Source organism: Schistocerca americana, chromosome 4 (genome assembly GCF_021461395.2).
Source record: "Schistocerca americana isolate TAMUIC-IGC-003095 chromosome 4, iqSchAmer2.1, whole genome shotgun sequence".
Lineage (NCBI taxonomy): Eukaryota > Metazoa > Arthropoda > Insecta > Orthoptera > Acrididae > Schistocerca > Schistocerca americana.
In genome coordinates, this window is record NC_060122.1 from 11,315,151 (window position 1) to 11,327,806 (window position 12,656).

Genomic DNA, 12,656 nt, shown 5'->3' on the forward strand with positions numbered 1-12,656 from the left:
GAAATTGCATCGGAATTAAATACAAAAGGCACAATGATGATTCAAGGACAAGAAGACTGACTCTTCTTACTGACCATTCCTGTGACACTAGTTATAGATTCCGATGCTTCACTTCAGGGTTACTGTATCCCTTGGACCATCTTATTGACGATGAAACACAGAAATTGCATCGGAATTAAATACAAAAGGCACAATGCCGACTTAAGTACATGAAGACCGACACTTCTTACTGACTATGTTTTGAACCATTCCTATGACACTAGTTATAGATTCCGATGCTTCACTTCAGGTTTTCTGTATCCCTTGGACCTTCTTATTGAGGATGAAACACAGAAATTGCGTCGGAATTAAATAGAAAACGCACAATGCCGACTTATATACAAGAAAACTGACTCTTCTTACTGTCTATGTTTTGAACCATTCCTATGACACTAGTTATAGATTCCGATGCTTCTTTTCAGGTTTACTGTATCCCTCTGACTTTCGTATTGACGATGAAACACAGAAATTGCATCGGAATTAAATACAAAAGGCACAATGCCAACTTATTTATAAGAAAACTGACACTTCTTACTGTTTATGCTTTGAACCATTCCTGTGACATTACTTATGGATACCGATGCTTCACTTCAGGTTTACTGTATCCCTCTGACCTTCTTATTGACGATGAAACACAGGAATTGCATCGGAATTAAATACAAAAGGCACAATGACGACTCAAGCACAAAGAGACTGGCTCTTCTTACTGTCTATGTTTTGAATCTTTCCTGTGACACTAGTTATAGATTCCGATACTTCACTTCAGGTGTACTGTATCCCTTGGACCTTCTTATTGACGATGAAACACAGAAATTGCATCGGAATTAAATACAAAAGGCACAATGCCGACTTAAGTACAAGAAGACTGACTCTTCCTACTGTCTAAGTTTTGAACCATTCCTGTGACACTAGTTATAGATTCCGATGCTTCACTCCAGGTTTACTGTATCCCTTGGACCTTCTTATTGACGATGAAACACAGAAATTGCATCGGAATTAAATACAAAAGCAAATTGCCGACTTAAGGTCAAGGGGACTGACTCTTCCTACTGTCTAAGCTTTGAACCATTCCTGTGACACTAGTTATAGATTCCGATGCTTCACTTCAGGTTTACTGTATCCCTTGGCCCTTCTTATAGACGATGAAAAACAGAAATTGCATTGGAATTAAATACAAAAGGCTCAATGCCGACTTAAGTACATGAAGACCGACACCTCTTACTGACTATGATTTCAACCATTCATGTAACACTAGTTATAGATTCCGATGCTTCACTTCAGGTTTACTATATCCCTTGGACCTTCTTATTGACGATGAAACACAGAAATTGCATCGGAATTAAATACAAAAGGCACAATGCCGACTTAAGGACAAGAAGACTGACTCTTCCTTCTGACCATTCCTGTGACACTAGTTACAGATTCCGATTCTTCACACCAGGTTTACTGTATTCCTTGGACCTTCTTATTGACGAAGAAACACAGAAATTGCGTCGGAATTAAATACAAAAGGCACAATGCCGACTTAAGTACAAGAGGACTGACTCTTCCTACTGTCTACGTTTTTAACCATTCCCTGACACTAGTTACAAATTCCGATGCTTCACTTCAGAATTACTGTATCCCTTGGACCTTCTTATTGACGATGAATCACCGAAATTGCATCGGAATTAAATACAAAAGGCACAATGCCGACTTATGTACATGAAGACCGACACTTCCTACTGACTATGTTTTGAACCATTCCTGTGACACTAGTTATACATTCCAATGCTTCACTTCACGTTTACTGTATCCCTTGGACCTTCTTATTGACGATGAAACACATTAATTGCATCGGAATTAAATACAAAAGGCACAATGCCGACTTAAGGACAAGAACACTGACTCTTCCTACTGACCATTCCTGTGACACTAGTTATACATTCCAATGCTTCACTTCACGTTTAATGTATCCCTTGTACCTTCTTATTGACGATGAAACACATAAATTGCATCGGAATTAAATACAAAAGGTACAATGCCGACTTAAGGACAAGAACACTGACTCTTCCTACTGACCATTCCTGTGACACTAGTTATAGATTCCGATGCTTCACTTCAGGTTTACTGTAGCCCTTGGACCTTCTTATCGACGACGAAACACAGAAATTGCATCGGAATTAAATACAAAACGCACAATGCCGAACTAAGTACAAGAAAACTGTCACTTCATACTGTCTATGATTAGAACCATTCCTGTGACACTAGTTATAGATTCCGATGCTTCACTTCAGGTTTACTGTATCCCTTGGCCCTTCTTATAGTCGATTAAACACAGAAATTGCATCGGAATTAAATACAAAATGCTCAATGCCGACTTAAGTACATGAAGACCGACACTTCTTACTGACTATGATTTCAACCATTCCTGTAACACTAGTTATAGATTCCGATGCTTCACTTCAGGTTTACTGTATCCCTTGGACCTTCTTATTGACGATGAAACACAGAAATTGCATCGGAATTAAATACAAAAGGCACAATGCCGACTTAAGTACAAGAAAACTGACTGTTTCTACTGTCTATGTTTTGAACCATTCCTGTGACACTAGTTATAGATTTTGATGCTTCACTTCAGGTCTACTGTATCCCTCGGGACCTTCTTATGGACGATGAAACACAGAAATTACATCGGAATTAAATACAAAAGGCACAATGCCGACTTAAGTACAAGAGAACTGACTTTTCTTACCGTCTATGCTTTGAACCATTCCTGTGACAGTAGTTATAGATTCCGATGCTTCACTTCAGGTCTACTGTATCCCTCTGACTTTCTTATTGACGATGAAACACATAAATTGCATCGGTATTAAATACGAAAGGCACAATGCCGACGTAAGTACCAGAAAACTGACTCTCTTTACTGTCTATGATTTCAACCATTCCTGTGACGCTAGTTATTGATTCCGATGCTTCTTTCCAGGTTTACTGTATCCCTCCGACTTTCTTATTGGCGATGAAACTCAGAAATTGCATCGTAATTAAATTCAAAAGTCACAATGGCGACTTAATTATAAGAAAACTGACACTTCTTACTGTTTATGCTTTGAACCATTCCTGTGACATTAGTTATAGAATCCAATACTTCACTTCAGGTTTACTGTATCCCTTGGACCTTCTTATTGTCGATGAAACACAGAAATTGCAACGGAATTAAATACAATAGACACAATGCCGACAGAAGTACAAGAAGACTGACTCTTCCTACTGTCTAAGATTTGAACTATTCCTGTGACACTAGTTATAGATTCCGATGCCTCACTCCAGGTTTACTGTATACCTTGGACCTCCTTATTGACGATGAAACACAGAAATTGCATCGGAATTAAATACAAAAGGCAAAATGCCGACTTAAGTACAAGAAGACTGACTCTTCCAACTGTCTAAGATTTGAACCATTCCTGTGACACTAGTTATAGATTACGATGCTTCTCTCCAGGTTTACTGTATCCCTTGGACCTTCTTATTGACGATGAAACACAGAAAATGCATCGGAATTAAATACAAAATCAAAATGCCGACTTAAGTACAAGGGGACTGACTCTTCCTAATGTCTAAGTTTTGAACCATTCCTGTGACACTAGTTACAGATTCCGATGCTTCACTTCAGGTTTACTGTATCCCTTGGACATTCTTATTGACGATGAAACACAGAAATTTCATCGGAATTAAATACAAAAGGCAAAAAGCCGATTAAGTACAAGAGAACTGACTCTTCCTACTGTCTAAGTTTTGAACCATTCCTGTGACACTAGTTATAGATTCCGATGCTTCACTTCAGGTATACAGTATCCCTTGGACCTTCTTATTGACGATGAAACACAGAAATTGCATCGGAATTAAATACAAAAGGCACAATGCCGACTTAAGGACAAGAGGACCAACTCTTCCTACTGACCATTCCTGTGACACTAGTTATAGATTCCGATTCTTCACACCAGGTTTACTGTATCCCTTGGACCTTCTTATTGACGATGAAACACAGAAATTGCATCATAATTAAATACAAAAGGCACAATGCCGACTTAAGTACATGAAGACCGACATTTCCTACTGACTATGTTTTGAACCATTCCTGTGACACTAGTTATAGATTCCGATGCTTCACTTCAGGTCTACTGTACCCTTGGACCTTCTTATTGACGATGAAACACAGAAATTGCATCGGAATTAAATACAAAAGGCACAATGCCGACTCAAGGACAAGAAGACTGACTCTTCCTACTGACCATTCCTGTGACACTAGTTATAGATTCCGATGCTTCACTTCAGGGTTACTGTATCCCTTGGACCATCTTATTGACGATGAAACACAGAAATTGCATCGGAATTAAATACAAAAGGCACAATGCCGACTTAAGTACATGAAGACCGACACTTCTTACTGACTATGTTTTGAACCATTCCTGTGACACTAGTTATAGATTCCGATGCTTCACTTAAGGTTTACTGTATCCCTTGGACCTTCTTATTGACGATGAAACACAGAAATTGCATCGGAATTAAATAGAAAACGCACAATGCCGACTTATATACAAGAAAACTGACTCTTCCTACTGTCTGTGTTTGAATCATTCCTATGACACTAGTTATAGATTCCGATGCTTCTTTTCAGGTTTACTGTATCCCTCTGACTTTCTTATTGACGATGAAAAATAGAAATAGCATCGGAATTAAATACAAAAGGCACAATGCCAACTTATTTATAAGAAAACTGACACTTCTTACTGTTTATGCTTTGAACCATTCCTGTGACATTACTTATGGATTCCGATGTTTCACTTCAGGTTTACTGTATCCCTCTGACCTTCTTATTGACGATGAAACACATAAATTGCATCGGAATTAAATACAAAATGCTCAATGCCGACTTAAGTACATGAAGACCGACACTTCTTACTGACTATGATTTCAACCATTCCTGTAACACTAGTTATAGATTCCGATGCTTCACTTCAGGTTTACTGTATCCCTTGGACCTTCTTATTGACGATGAAACACAGAAATTGCATGGGAATTAAATACAAAAGGCACAATGCCGACTTAAGGACAAGAAGACGGACTCTTCCTACTGACCATTCCTGTGACACTAGTTACAGATTCAGATTCTTCACACGAGGTTTACTGTATCCCTTGGACCTTCTTATTGACGAAGAAACACAGAAATTGCATCGGAATTAAATACAAAAGGCACAATGCCGACTTAAGTACAAAAGGACTGACTCTTCCTACTGTCTAAGTTTTTAACCATTCCTCTGACACTAGTTACAGATTCCGATGCTTCACTTCAGGTTTACTGTATCCCTTGGACCTTCTTATTGACGATGAATCACAGAAATTGCATCGGAATTAAATACAAAATTCACAATGCCGACTTATGTACATGAAGACCGACACTTCCTACTGACTATGTTTTGAACCATTCCTGTGACACTAGTTATACATTCCAATGCTTCACTTCACGTTTACTGTATCCCTTGGACCTTCTTATTGACGATGACACACAGAAATTGCATCGGAATTAAATACAAAAGGCAAATGCCGACTTAAGTACAAGAAGACTGACTCTTCCTACTGTCTAAGTTTTGAACCATTCCTGTGACACTAGTTATAGATTCCGATGCTTCCCTCCAGGTTTACTGTATCCCATGGACCTTCTTATTGACGATGAAACACAGAAATTGCATCGGAATTAAATACAAAAGGCACAATGCCGACGTACGTACAAGAAGACTGACTCTTCCTACTGTCTAAGATTTGAACCATTCCTGTGACACTAGTTATAGACTCCGATGCTTCACTTCAGGTTTACTGTATCCTTTGGACCTTCTTATTGACGATGAAACACAGAAATGGCATCGGAAATAAATACAAAAGGCACAATGCCGACTTAAGTACAAGAAGACTGACTCTTCCTACTGTCTAAGTTTTGAACCATTCCTGTGACACTAGTTATAGATTCCGATGCTTCACTCCAGGTTTACTGTATACCTTGGACCTTCTTATGGACGATGTAACACAGAAATTGCATCGGAATTAAATACAAAAGCAAAATGCCGACTTAAGTACAAGGGGACTGACTCTTCCTAATGTCTAAGTTTTGAACAATTCCTGTGACACTAGTTATAGATTCCGATGCTTCACTTCAGGTTTACTGTATCCCTCTGACCTTCTTATTGACGATGAAGCACAGGAATTGCATCGGAATTAAATACAAGAGGCACAGTGACGACTCAAGTACAAGGAGACTGGCTTTTCTTATTGTCTATCTTTTGAACCTTTCCTGTGACACTAGTTATAGTTTCCGATGCTTCACTTCAGGTTTACTGTATCCCTCCGACTCTCTTATTGACGATGAAACACAGAAATTGCATCGGAATTAAATGCAAGAGGCACAATGCCGCCTTAAGTACATGAAGACTGACTCTTCCTACAGACCATTCCTGTGACACTAGTTATAGAATCCGATTCTTCACACCAGGTTTACTGTATCCCTTGGACCTTCTTATGGACGATGTAACACAGAAATTGCATCGGAATTAAATACAAAAGCAAAATGCCGACTTAAGTACAAGGGGACTGACTCTTCCTACTTTCTAAGTTTTGAACCATTCCTCTGACACTAGTTATAGATTCCGGTGCTTCACTTCAGGTTTACTGTATCCCTGGGACCTTCTTATTGACGATGAAACACAGAAATTGCATCGGAATTAAATACAAAAGGCACAATGCCGACTTAAGGACAAGAAGAGTGGCTCTTCCTACTGACCTTTCCTGTGACACTAGTTATAGATTCCGATGCTTCACTTCTGGTTTACTGTATCCCTTGGACCTTCTAATTGACGATGAAACACAGAAATTGCATCGGATTTAAATAGAAAAGGCGCAATGCCGACTTATGTACAAGAAAGCTGACTCTTCTTACTGTCTATGGTTTGAACCATTCATGTGACACTAGTAATAGTTTCCGATGCTTCACTTCAGGTTAACTGTATCCCTCTGACCTTCTTATTGACGATGAAACACAGAAATTGCAACGGAATTAAATACAAAACGCACAATGCCGACTTAAGTACAAGAAAACTGACTCTCCTTACTGTCTATGATTTGAACCAATCGTGTGACACTAGTTATAGGTTCCGATGCTTCACTTCAGGTTTACTGTATCCCTCTGACTTTCTTATTGACGATGAAACACAGAAATTGCATCGGAATTAAATACAAAAGGCACAATGCCGACTTAATTATAAGAAAACTGACACTTCTTACTGTTTATGCTTTGATCCATTCCTGTGACACTAGTTGTAGATTCCGATGCTTCTTTCCAGGTTTACTGTATCCCATGGACCTTCTTATTGACGATGAAACACAGATATTGCATCGGAATTAAATACAAAAGGCACAATGCCGACGTAAGTACAAGAATACTGACTCTTCCTACTGTCTAAGTTTTGAACCATTCCTGTGACACTAGTTATAGATTCCGATGCTTCACTTCAGGTTTACTGTATCCCTTGGACCTTCTTATTGACGATAAAATACAGAAGTGGCATCGGAATTAAATACAAAAGGCACAATGCCGACTTAAGTACAAGAAGACTGACTCTTCCTACTGTCTAAGTTTTGAACCATTCCTGTGACACTAGTTATAGATTCCGATGTGTCACTCCAGGTTTACTGTATCAATTGGACCTTCTTATTGACGATGAAACACAGAAATTGCATCGGAATTAATTACAAAAGGCACAATGCCGACTTAAGGACAAGAAGACTGACTCTTCCTAATGTCTAAGATGTGAACCATTCCTGTGACACTAGTTAAAGATTCCGATGCTTCACTTCAGGCTTAGTGTATCCCTTGGACCTTCATATTGACGATGAAACACAGAAATTGCATCGGAATTAAATACAAAAGGCACAATGCCGACTTAAGGACAAGAAGACTGACTCTTCCTAATGTTTAAGATGTGAACCATTCCTGTGACACTAGTTAAAGATTCCGATGCTTCACTTCAGGTTTACTGTATCCCTTGGACCTTCTTATTGACGATGAAACACAGAAATTGCATGGGAATTAAATACAAAATGCTCAATGCCGACTTAAGTACATGAAGACCGACACTTCTTACTGACTATTTTTTGAACCATTCCTGTAACACTGGTTATAGATTGCGATGCTTCACTTCAGGTTTACTGTATCCCTTGGACCTTCTTATTGACGTTGAAACACAGAAATTGCATCGGAATTAAATACAAACGGCACAATGCCGACTTATGGACAAGAAGACTGACTCTTACTACTGACCATTCCTGTGACAATAGTTATAGATTCCGATTCTTCACACCAGGTTTACTGTATCCCTTGGACCTTCTTATTGACGATGAAACACAGAATTTGCATCGGAATTAAATACAAAAGGCACAATGCCGACTTAAGGTCATGAAGACTGACTCTTCCTACTGACCACTCCTGTGACACTACTTATAGATTCCGATGCTTCACTTCAGGTTTACTGTATCCCTTGGACCTTCTTATTGACGATGAAACACAGAAATTGCATCGGAATTAAATACAAAAGGCACAATGCCGACTTAAGTACATGAAGACCGACACTTCTTACTGACTATGTTTTGAACCATTCCATAGACACTAGCTATAGATTCCGATGCTTCACTTCAGCTTTACTGTATCCCTTGGACCTTCTTATTGACGATGAAACACAGAAATTGCATCGGAATGAAATACAAAATGCACAATGCCGACTTAAGTACATGAAGACCGACACTTCTTACTGACTATGATTTGAACCGTTCCTGTAACACTAGTTATGGATTCCGATGCTTCACTTCAGGTTTACTGTTTCCCTTGGACCTTCTTATTGACGATGAAACACAGAAATTGCATCGGAATTAAATACAAAAGGCACAATGCCGACTTAAGTACATGAAGACCGACACTTCTTACTGACTATGTTTTGAACCATTCCTTTGACACTAGCTATAGATTCCGATGCTTCACTTCAGCTTTACTGTATCCCTTGGACCTTCTTATTGACGATGAAACACAGAAATTGCATCGGAATTAAATTCAAGAGGCACAATGCCGACTTAAGTACAAGTAGACTGGCTCTTCCTACTGTCTAAGTTTTGAACCATTCCTGTGACACTAGTTATAGATTCCGATGCTTCACTCCAGGTGTACTGTATCCCTTGGACCTTCTTATTGACGATGAAACACAGAGATTGCATCGGAAATACATACAAAAGGCACAATGCCGACTTAAGTACAAGACGACTGACTCTCCTAATGTCTAAGATTTGAACCTTTCCTGTGACACTAGTTATAGATACCGATGCTTCACTTCAGGTTTACTGTATCCCTTGGACCTTCTTATTGACGATGAAACACAGAAATTGCATGGGAATTAAATACAAACGGCACAATGCCGACTTATGGACAAGAAGACTGACTCTTCCTACGGACCATTCCTGCGAAACTAATTATAGATTACGATTCTTCACACCAGGTTTACTGTATCCCTTGGACCTTATTATTGACGATGAAACTCAGAATTTGCATCGGAATTAAATACGAAATGCACAATGCCGACTTAAGTACATGAAGACCGACCCTTCTTACTGTCTACGTTTTCAACCATTCCTGTGACACTAGTTATAGATTCCGATGCTTCACTCCAGGTTTACTGTATCGATTGGACCTTCTTATTGACGATGAAACACAGAAATTGCATCGGAGTTAAATACAAAAGGCACAAAGCCGACTTAAGCACAAGATGACTGACTCTTCCTACTGTCTATGTTTTGAACCATTCCTGTGACACAAGTTATAGATTCCGATGCTTTACTTCAGGTTTACTGTATCCCTTGGACCTTCGTATTGACGATGAAACACAGAAATTGCATCGGAATTAAATACAAATGGCACAATGCCCACTTAAGTACAAGAAAACTGACCCTCCTTACAGTCTATGATTTGAACCATTCCTGTGACACTAGTTATAGATTCCGATGCTTCTTTTCAGGTTTACTGTATCCCTCTGACATTCTTATTGACGATGAAACACAGAAATTGCATCGGATTTAAATACAAAAGGCACAATGCCGACTTAATTATAAGAAAACTGACACTTCTTACAGTTTATGCTTTGAACCTTTCCTGTGACACTAGCTATAGATTCCAATACTTTACTTCAGGACCTTCTTATTGACGATGAAACACAGAAATTTCATCGGAATTAAATACAAAAGGCACAATGCCGACTTATGGACAAGAAGACTGACTCTTCCTACTGACCATTCCTGTGACACTACTTATATATGCCGATGCTTCACTTCAGGTTTACTGTATCCCTTGGACCTTCTTATTGACGATGAAAAATAGAAATTGCATCGAAATTAAATACAAAAGGCACAATGCTGACTTATGTACATGAAGACCGACACTTCTTACTGACTATGTTTTGAACCATTCCTTTGATACTAGCTATAGATTCCGATGCTTCACTTCAAGTTTACTGTATCCCTTGGACCTTCTTATTGACGATGAAACACAGATATTGCATGGGAATTAAATACAAAATGCTCAATGCCGACTTAAGTACATGAAGACCGACACTTCTTACTGACTATGCTTTGAACCATTCCTGTAACGCTAGTTATAGATTGCGATGCTTTACTTCAGGTTTACTGTATCCCTTGGACCTTCTTATTGACGTTGAAACACAGAAATGGCATCGGAATTAAATACAAACGGCACAATGCCGACTTGTGGACAAGAAGACTGACTCTTACTACTGACCATTCCTGTGACACTAGTTATAGATTCCGATTCTTCACACCAGGTTTACTGTATCGCTTGGACCTTCTTATTGACGATGAAACACAGAATTGGCATCGGAATTAAATACAAAAGGCACAATGCCGACTTAAGGTCAAGATGACTGACTCTTCCTACTGACCACTCCTGTGACACTACTTATAGATTCCGATGCTTCACTTCAGGTTTACTGTATCCCTTGGACCTTCTTATTGACGATGAAACACAGAAATTGCATCGGAATTAAATACAAAATGCTCAATGCCGACTTAAGTACATGAAGACCGACACTTCTTACTGACTATGTTTTAACCATTCCTGTAACACTAGTTATAAATTCCGATGCTTCACTTCAGGTTTACTGTATCCCTCTGACCTTCTTATTGACGATGAAACACAGAAATTGCATCGGAATTAAATACAAACGGCACAATGCCGACTTATGGACAAGAAGACTGACTCTTCCTACTGACCATTCCTGCGAAATTAATTATAGATTACGATTCTTCACACCAGGTTTACTGTATCCCTTGGACCTTATTATTGACGATGAAACTCAGAATTTGCATCAGAATTAAATACGAAATGCACAATGCCGACTTAAGTACATGAAGACCGACCCTTCTTACTGTCTACGTTTACAACCATTCCTGTGACACTAGTTATAGATTCCGATGCTTCACTCCAGGTTTACTGTATCGATTGGACCTTCTTATTGACGATGAAACACAGAAATTGCATCGGAGTTAAATACAAAAAGCACAAAGCCGACTTAAGCACAAGATGACTGACTCTTCCTACTGTCTATGTTTTGAACCATTCCTGTGACACTAGTTATAGATTCCGATGCTTTACTTCAGGTTTACTGTATCCCTTGGACCTTCGTATTGACGATGAAACACAGAAATTGCATCGGAATTAAATACAAATGGCACAATGCCGACTTAAGTACAAGAAAACTGACCCTCCTTACAGTCTATGATTTGAACCATTCCTGTGACACTAGTTATAGATTCCGATGCTTCTTTTCAGGTTTACTGTATCCCTCTGACATTCTTATTGACGATGAAACACAGAAATTGCATCGGAATTGAATACAAAAGGCACAATGCCGACTTAATTATAAGAAAACTGACACTTCTTACAGTTTATGCTTTGAACCTTTCCTGTGACACTAGTTATAGATTCCAATACTTTACTTCAGGACCTTCTTATTGACGATGAAACACAGAAATTTCATCGGAATTAAATACAAAAGGCACAATGAGGACTTAAGGACAAGAAGACTGACTTTTCCTAATGTCTAAGATTTGAACCATTCCTGTGACACTAGTTAAAGATTCCGATGCTTCACTTCATGTTTACTGTATCCCTTGAACCTTCTTATTGACGATGAAACACAGAAATTGCATGGGAATTAAATACAAAATGCTCAATGCCGACTTAAGTACATGAAGACCGACACTTCTTACTGACTATGCTTTGAACCATTCCTGTAACACTAGTTACAGATTCCGATGCTTCACTTCAGGTTTAGTGTATCCCTTGGACCTTCTTATTGACGTTGAAACACAGAAATTGCATCGGAATTAAATACAAACAGCACAATGCCGACTTATGGACAAGAAGACTGACTCTTCCTACTGACCATTCCTGTGACACTAGTTATAGATTCCGATTCTTCACACCAGGTTTACTGTATCCCTTGGACCTTCTTATTGACGATGAAACACAGAAT